Source organism: Panicum virgatum, chromosome 4K (assembly GCF_016808335.1).
Source record: "Panicum virgatum strain AP13 chromosome 4K, P.virgatum_v5, whole genome shotgun sequence".
NCBI classification, from domain to species: Eukaryota; Viridiplantae; Streptophyta; class Magnoliopsida; order Poales; family Poaceae; genus Panicum; species Panicum virgatum.
The window spans coordinates 16,040,969-16,050,524 of NC_053139.1; positions in this window are offsets into that span (position 1 = coordinate 16,040,969).

Consider the following 9,556-nt stretch of genomic DNA (forward strand, 5'->3'; position numbering starts at 1 on the left):
ATTAGTTGAACATGGTACGGAAATGATTTGGTTGATATAAATTGAATTTAAGTTTAAAACGCATGAAATAATAGATTTTTTCACATTAAATTGAAATCGAGTTTGAAACGCATGAAATAATAGTTTTTTCGTTTAGAATCATGAAATATGAATTTTTTAGTGTCTTGTGCAAGGTATTTTTCAATGTCCATTACTTGATGTAAAACAAATAAAAGTGAGATTTAAATTGAAAAAAAATATTTGCCGTGTGCCAGGACGGGACACACGGCAAAGGGGGGTTTACCGTGTGCCCCGTATCAGAGCACATGGCGAACCGTTGCTGTGTGCCCTGATCTGGGGCACACGGCAAACCCAGTTTCCATAAAGTCTCCCTCCTCCTCTCTCCCGATGCCGCCCCCATCCCCTCCCTCCCACGCCTGGCGCCCCGCCTCCCCACCCTCTCCCGTCGCCGCCCCCCTCCCCTCCCTCTCCCGCCGCCCCCTCCCCTCCCTCTCCCGCCGCCGCCGCCGGCCCCCGTGCGCGGTCCTCTCTCCCTGGCAGCCGGCGCCCTCTCCTCTCCCTCCACCTCCCTCTCGTGGCTCCTCTCCTCCCTCCTCCGCTCGCCTCTCACCGGAATAGATCAACCGGTGAGGAGGGGGGCGAGGAGCGGCGGCCGCGGCCAGCAGTAGCTCCAGCACAGCTAGTGGCGGCTCCAACTTAGATCCAGCATAGATCCGGCGGTGGAGGCGGGGCTCCAGCTCAGCTCCGCCTCGGTGTCGTGGTCAGCCGCGGGTAGCAGGAGCTCCAGTCGCGCCGCCGCATCAGTGCCGTGTCCACGGTACCGCCGCACCGGACCGCCGCCGCCGCCGCCTCCACCTTGCCTCCGCGCGGCCTCCACTCCGCCATCGTCCCCGTCGCGTAGGGCCTCGACGCCTATGCCTATGCTCGCCACCAAAGTCCGCCATGGCTGCCGCGTGCGCTCTCCACCTCCACGCACCACCCCACCACCCCTCGCCGCCGCCGCCGTGCCCCGGCACCACCACATCTCCACGACCATCCATGCTGCGTGCGCGTGCCGTGGCCACCGCCTGAGCTAGCTGGCGCCACACCGGCCGCCTGCGCCACGTCCATGCCGCCGCGGAAGACGGCCGCCTGGAGGAGCTCCTCCTGCACACTGCGAAGGTGGTGACGGCGCGGGCGGATCCTGCCCCGGCAAGGGCGGATCCGTCCCCGGCGGGCGGCGGCGCGGGCGGATCCAGCCCCGGCGAGGGCGGATCCGTCCCCAGCGAGTGGATCCGGCGGCGGCCTCCACCCCTCCCTCCATGGACACGGCGAGCGGCGGATCCCGGCGGCGCCGGCGGATCTAGCGGCGGTGTCCTCCCCTCCCTCCATGGCCACGGCAAGCGGCGGATCCCGGCGGAGCGGGCGGCACTGCCTCTCCCTGAGAGCAGCGGCGACGGCGCGGCTCTGGCCTTCCCTCGACGGCCCGCGGGTGGCATAGCAGGGGTGCGGCCGGGGCTGCTGCAGGGCGGCGGCGGTGCGGTGGCGGCGGCGGCGGACGTGGTGGCTTTTTTTATTTATTCCAATTTTTTTTGACGTGAGCCAGTGCCGGCACACGGCAAAACCTATGCCGTGTGCCCGACAAGCGACACACGGCAAACAGCCTCTTTGCTGACCACAGTTTGCCGTGGGTCGTTTGCCGTGTGTATTACGGCTTTTGCCGTGTGCCCAAATAAGGCGCATCCCGTAGTGATGACACTGAGGTTAGTTGCTCGCTGCATCAGTCATGTGGAAAGATTAGCAGGTCCAGTAATATAATCTTTAAAAACAGTGGTTGTAGCCTTTAAAGGTGGTGTAAACTAAGATATTTGTGTGCAAGTACAAAATGAATGCAGTAAGCCGAGTGCTAGTGTGTCGCCCCAATAATCTATCTTTTGTCGACCTGTGTACGGACTCATATAATTAAGCTCTCTGGCCATTATTCTAGTAGTACTTTGTTCCTTCGTGCTTTTCTTTGTAAGACAGAATTCTGGAACTTCTCGGCACCAGTACCACCCCAAACTCAACTAGTGGACTTTGTGCAAATAGTTCTAGGCCAACTACAAATATTTCTATGGTATACATTTTTTACACACCATAATATTCCACACCAAACATTAGAGCTAAGGAAATTCTGCAATCAACAACACTTGTTCACCTTGTACTTTCAATATATAACATAAAAAGACAGTGCTTACAAGTGAAAGCGTCACTCACTGCATCATTCTGTACAAAGGCAATTTTTCTAGCTAGTAGCTCGAGTTTTTTTTATTTTTTATTATTTTTTTCCGATTTATCAGAAATATGCTTTGGATTTTTTATTTTGCAAATATGTCACCCAGTCGCCAGTTCATCCGGCGTAATGAAGTATTATCACCGGTTGAAACGGCGATAGGATGGCAGCTTAATGGGCTGGCCTGGGCCAGGATCTTATCGCCGGATCAACCGGCGGAAGGCACACTTACCGTCGGACCATCCGGTGATAGGTGGTTACCACCGAATGGTCCGGGGTAGGATCCCCCGCCTTAAAAAGGCGCCGCACCGGCGCTTACCCGCTCCCCATGTGGCACCGCCCCCCGCCCCCCACGTGCCACCACTCGTCCGGCCCCCCGGCCGCGGCGTGCCCCCACTCGCGCGCCTCCGGCGCGCCGGCCCCCCGCGTGCCCCCGCTCGCCCGCCCCTCGCGCGCCGGCGCTCGGCTGCCACTGCGCGAGAGCGAAGGGAGGGGCGCAGCACTGCCGCTGCGCCTTTTGTTTCAGGTGAACTTCGAAATCTAGTTATATCAATAGTAGTAGCTAGACTAGAATTAGTGAATAAAAGTATGTGTAGAGTATTAGATGTAGAAATAATTTTACTGAATATTAGTGATTTGGATATAATTTGTTGTTCTAGGAAGTATTTAGAAGTTCACTCGAAAAATTAGTTTAGATAGAAATATTAGTCAATGAAATTAGAAATATTAGTTTAGATAGAAGTGACTCACATACATTACTTATTTAATTTAAATATTAAAAAATTTTTGAATAGATTTTCGTATGTTGACATCTGGGTAGAAAATATTTTTAATATTTAGACTGTGGTCTGAACTTGACATTACAAAATAACAGAAATATTTACTGGTGTTAATTAAATTTTAAGTACGAGTAATTGCTGTCGCAAATGTTGGCAGGCATGTTAGATGATTTATATTTTCAAGTGTTCTATGTGTCAGGGGAAGTTAGATATGGTCTTGAAGGGGTAGATTTGTCAGAGTTTAGCTCGATCAGAAAAAAGTACCCAGAGCAAGAGAGAGGACTTGGATTTCAATATCCAATTGGCTATTTAAAGCTTTCGGGCTTAATCGAGATGAACATGAGATCTCAGTCATGGCAGTGGTCAATCGAAGGGAACCGGTGTTTTGGGAGTGTAAGGATCACCGGGGTGTCCGACCCTAGAGGGGGAGGGGGTGAATAGGGTCGCTAATCGCTTTTCTATCCTAGGGCTCAATCTAATTGCATAAGATAAACCTAACACGTCCTACACATGCTAGTTATGACTAAGGTTTATCTATGCTACCCTCTACTTACCCCAAAAGACTTGCAACCTATAGCCAATCCTAATCAAACTAACTAGGAAAGTAAAGGTAAGCAAGAAAGAGTAAATGCGGAAACGTAATGCGGTAAGTAAAGCGGTAAGGGAGAGGATATGCAAACTCCCGTGAAGACACCAAGACACACGATTTAACGTGGTTCGGTTAGGACATCAAAGTCCCTCCCTACGTCCACGGCCACTTGCTCACAAAGAACAAGTGGGATGCCGAGTCTCTTCGTTTGATCACCGTCTTGCCACGCCTCCAAGGCTCCCGACAAGCAAAGGCTAAGTGACGCCAAGTCACAAAGACGAGGTCACCGCCACCGTCTATCTCGAAGCGTCACCACGGCACCGTCTTCACTATCTTGGAGCTTTAACACCAAGTAGGGGCCTCCTTCCCCGCACAAAGTGTCGTTGCCACTCCACACCAAGTCGGAGGGTCACACGACGAGTACACAAGTTGCTTGCCGCAGCAAGACTTTCTCTCAAGCTAGTTCTCTCAAGAACTAAGCCTAAACAAGCACTAAGCACTCTCACAAGTGTGCTTAAGCCTATATGATGTACAATGAAGCTCTATGGTGGTTGGAGATGATCTTTAGCTCTTGTATACTTCCTTGAACTCCAGCACACTCAAATGACCCGGCCTTGGGGGTATATATAGGCAGCACAAGCAAATATAGCCGTTGGAGAAAAGCTGCTAGAAAACTGCGTAACGCTGGTTAATCCGACGTATCCCAAAAGCCATCATCGGTTTAACCGGTGTATGTAAACTGCTACGTGAAAAACTAGCCGTTAGCAATTAACCGGTGTATCGCCGGTTTAACCGATGCAATCAACCGGTGTATGTAAAATTAGCGTCGGTTTAACCGGTGATTGTAACTTCTTCATGTTCCTCCAAAAACCAGCTCTCTGGACAACTGAACCGATGCAATTGACCGATGCATCGTCGGTTCAACCGGTGTATGTAATTTCATCGGTCTTCGTTTGGCAATGCACCGACGTATGCATTTTCTTCAACGTCGGTTAATCCGGTGAGTGTATCTTCAGTTTCCAGCTTCTGGACAATTACACCGGCGTGTGTCTTTTCCTTAACGTCGGTTCAACTGGTGTATTGAATTTCTTCACAGTTTCTTTAACACCAAGTAGGGGCGGCCCTTCGGGCCTTGCTATGCCTCTCTTCTCTTTGTCATCACTTGAACCTAAAAGCCTGAGAATAGTCATCTTAACAATCACATTAGTCCAAGTGTTGTGTGTGTCATCAATCGCCAAAACATTATATTGAAATATGGCATGAGAGGCCATTTACACAACCAAAGCAAGCAAGATAAATTGCAAGAATATGAAATTGATTCCAATTTGAAAAGTTAGAAACTACTTAGCTTGCTTGGATGACATTTTAATGCTCATTTTTAAAGCCCTTGATACCAATTGTAGAAAGAATTTGTAGACCAATGGCTTGTATGTGGTTTGAACCATATGAGCAATGAAAAAATTTGTACCCTAGTCCATGGGATCATCAAATTGCACTTCTTCCCCACATTGACTAAGTACCTCCCCATATCACCATGCATCCTTTTGCATTGCATTTTCCATTCCTCCCCCTTGCTAATGGCATCACTTGCTTGCTTTTAGGGTACATTTCTCCCCCTTTGTCATCAAACACCTAAAAGCTTCATAACCACTAGCAACAAGAATTATTAGTAGCAAAAGAAATTCACTAGTGATAGAGTGTTATACCAACTAGATTAGGCATATCTCCCATTGTTTGAACAAGCTCCCCCTTTTTCAAAGCTTGTGGCACCTTCTATCTTGACATCCATTGTAATACCAATTGTGACTTGTAGGGGTAGTGTTCAAAGGAAATTGAATTCATGGAGATAGCTCTAGGTGACTAGCCATGCCTCCCTATATCATTTATCTCTTTAACCTTTGGGAGTTATGGCTTGGTCTTCTTCCCTTGTCCAATCTTTCTTGATCCATTGATACCAAATGTAAGGTTAATTGCAATGTGTATTATCTTGATACCGAAGGATTGAGTGTAGGGGCGGCCCTTCGGGCCTTGCTATGCCTCTCTTCTCTTTGTCATCACTTGAACCTAAAAGCCTGAGAATAGTCATCTTAACAATCACATTAGTCCAAGTATTGTGTGTGTCATCAATCGCCAAAACATTATATTGAAATATGGCATGAGAGGCCATTTTCGCTACAGGGAGCTATTGCCTCTTGAAGGAACGCAAAACTGGAGGAACTATGTTAATATAAGTAGTAGCTGAGGATTACCGCTTGCGTTGTTTGTTTAAGCGTTCGAGAAGATTAGGTTTAGTACTGAAGCGGGTGGGGAACATGAAGGCCAGGGGGATATACTATCGGAAGATTCGGAGATGATGCATGAACATCGTGTAGAAGGGGCCGAACTCGAGATGTTAGAAGATGATACAGATACTTCACACGAACCTCGTCAAGCAACTGGTGAGGCTGATGAGGGGGAACACATTCCGGAGTTAGTCGAAGAGTTTCAGAGGGAGGGTGAACAGCAGAACCATGCAATGGATGATGACTCATCAGATGATGATGATGATGATGATGATGATTATAATGTCCCACAGAACTGGTCCAGGTATGATTTTTCAAAATTAAATGTAAATGAAGGTGAAGTGGTCCCTTGGGAGTACAGGAACAATGAGGTATGCATCGGTTCGGTGTATGCCAACAGTGATAATATGAAGGAAGCTATAAAATGTTGGTCCACTCTCTCTTTGCAAAGACAGTTCAAAGTGGTCAGGAGCAGTCTGAGAGCATATGACGTGCTTTGTGTGAGAAACGAATGCTCTTTCAGGGTGTACGCTTCTAAGGGAAAGTGGAAGGATTTCTGGGAGGTCAGAAAAATTATGGAGCACACATGCCTGCTTGAGCAATTAGAACCACAGCACTGCAACCTCACTGCTGGGTTTATAGCTAACTACATGTACCCTTTGATCGTGGACAATCCTAGTTATGAACCGAAGTTAATTATTTGTGCTGTTGAGGAGGAGTTTAAATATAAAATTAGCTACAACAAAGCTTACAGTGCGAAGCAAAAAGTGCTGGAGATGAGGTGGGGGACGTATGAAGCTTCGTATCATAATATGCCGTCACTGCTGCAGTCCATATGCCTTAGAAATCCTGGAAGCTACTACAACTTGAAAAACGTACACATGTGCCCAGAAGCCTAGAAAGCAGGTACTCCAATGGTCATTCTTGGCCTTGGGCGCTTGCATTGAGGCGTTTCCGCACTGCCGGCCAGTCATTTGCATAGATGGGATATTTTTGATAGGAAGGTACAAAAGCACAATTCTCACAGCTATTGCAGTTGATGGTAACAGGTAGTTGTTGCCTTTGGCAATTGCCTTCGTGGAGAAAGAATCAGGGGATAATTGGTATTGGTTTTTGCAGAGGGTAAAGCAGATGATTGTGAAAGATGTAGCGAACGTGTGTTTGATTCATCACCGGCACAAGGGTATCTTACAAGCAATCGATGACATGCAGAATGTTAGTACGGAGCATCATAGGACTGCACTATGGCCGGACTTAAAGAGCAGGTGGTGCATGAGGCATATGGGGGCAAACTTTCATAGCCAATTCAAGAACAAAACCCTTATGAAGCTCTTCAAGCGGTTATGCAGCCAGAATCGGGAACGGAAATTCAACTGCATGTGGAAAAAGTTGGATGAGCTGACAAAGAAGCAAACAGCAGAGCTATCGAGGAGGCCTGTGAATACCGAGGAGGACAACCCGGTCTCACTTGAAGACGTGGGCTTGGACAGTCCGAATGTCAGGCGGAAAAGGGGAAGTGTAATTAAGACATTCTCAGAGTGGATTGAGCATGAGCCCAAGGAGAAATGGGCTTTACTATTTGATGAAGGAGGCGCTAGGTACGGTATAATGACTACGAACCTAGCCGAGGTGTACAATGGGGTGCTGCGTGATGTCAGAGCACTGCCACTTGTTGGGATCGTGGAGTTCTTCTTGTATCGCACTTGCAAGTACTTTAGAGACCGGTACGCTGTGGCAGATAAGGATATGGCTGATAATCGAAAAGTTTATGGCTACAAGATTACGGAGTACATGGAGGAGGCATTTAAAAAGGCCCATTTGTGCCGGGTTACTCCAGTTGGCGCTGTGGAAAGTCGCTATGAGGTGATGTGTAGGGACAAAGCCCGAATGGGGGCTAGCGTGAGAAGCATGTGCAGGAGTGTGTTCTCTGTACCGATGCTTGTATTTGCTCATGTCATAAGCCAAAGCTGCTATACCTGCCGTGCACACATGTCATTGCTGCATGTTTTGAAGCTGGGGGAGTACAACCTCGTATGTATGTCTCAAATTACTTCCTGAAGGAAACAATTTGGATGACTTGGAGGCACGAGATTTATGGGTTCCGTATCCTGGGAGACTTCATAACTGACCCTGGACACAATGCAAGTTATATTCCGGACCCAGATCCAGAAATATTTCAAGGGGTGGGACGGCAAAGAAGAAACACATTCAGAATAACATGGATCGATCAGAGGCTAGTCGAGACGTGCGTCTCTACTTGAAGTTCCATGAGACGGGTCATACGTACAAGGAATGCACGGCATTGACTTATTGTGGTGGCACAGATGGAGCGGGCCCATCAGGAGCTGCTCGAAATCCGCCAACGCAGCCAACAGGTTGTCGTGGCCGTTGTGTGAACAACGATGGCCTTGTGTGATGGGTGAGGATTGTCATGTGTGTCATTCGCTATCGAATGATGTGCTATGTTAAATTTTGTAATATTAAGCACTACTAAGTGATGAACTGATTTCGTGTTGTCGTACGTATATGTGTTGTAATGTGTGGCACAATCTTATGTTCAACTTTGTTACTATCATTGAAAATTGAAGTTATATGTTATGTAATTTCTTGTACATCATTTATTATTTTATTATGTTACGCTATATTTAGTATTTCATTTTGTTTCGGTACGATATTTTTATTACTTAATATTATTATGCTGAATATTATTACTTATGTTATGAATTCTTTTGTAATAAATTCTATTCTGCAGCTATGGAGCACGAGGAAGGCGCCACCCCTGAGTTGATTGATGCTCTCGTCGACAAGCGCCACCAGTCGTACATGTCTGTGGTCCGTGGGATAAGCTTGGGGATGTTTCGGGCACGTGTGCCCATGTCGACGATGCCGATAGACCGTCGCTGGGTTCCTAGGTACGGGTTATATTTGTCACATATTTTCATTGTTTTCGTAACCGTTTGTTATAATATGATATTTTATTTTCGCGGTGCAGGCTATGCGCTTCGGGTCTTATATCGATTGTGCGACTTGTCGAGGGAGATATGACAGACCCTGCATGTCGACCCAGGGACAAGGCTGCACGCTTTCAGTTCGACATGTCCCTCCTCGCGGCACTTCTCGACCATTGGCGTTCTGAGACGCACACGTTTCACCTCCCGGTCGGTGAGATGACCCCTACTCTTCAGGACGCGGCGATGCTTCTGGGGTTGCCGTGTGCTGGACGAGCTGTAGGTGCAGAGGACGTGGCACTCTCGTGGCATGATGACCTTTTGGCTCGATTCGCGGGGGTTCAGCGTAACGACCGAGCATTGCCGTACCGGCCCTTCTCTTCGAACAATGGACCGACAAAGAGGTGGCTCCTACAGTTCGGTGTAAGTACCTAAATATTGAACCCTTCCGTACTTATGTTGGTACATACTTGCACTGATCGACTCGTACCATTTTGCAGGCGGACTACATGAGGGCTGACGTAGACAACGCTACGGTCGCCAAGCACTTCAAGGTCTACTTACTGTGGCTGTTCGGCTGGGTCATATTCTGCAGCTCCCAGGGTGACTCGTGCCCCAAGTAGCTCGTTCCTTTGGCGAGGGCCATAGCTGATGCTCCACTTAACAAGATCCCATAGTTCAGGTAGGCTTCTGCCATGTTGGCTGTG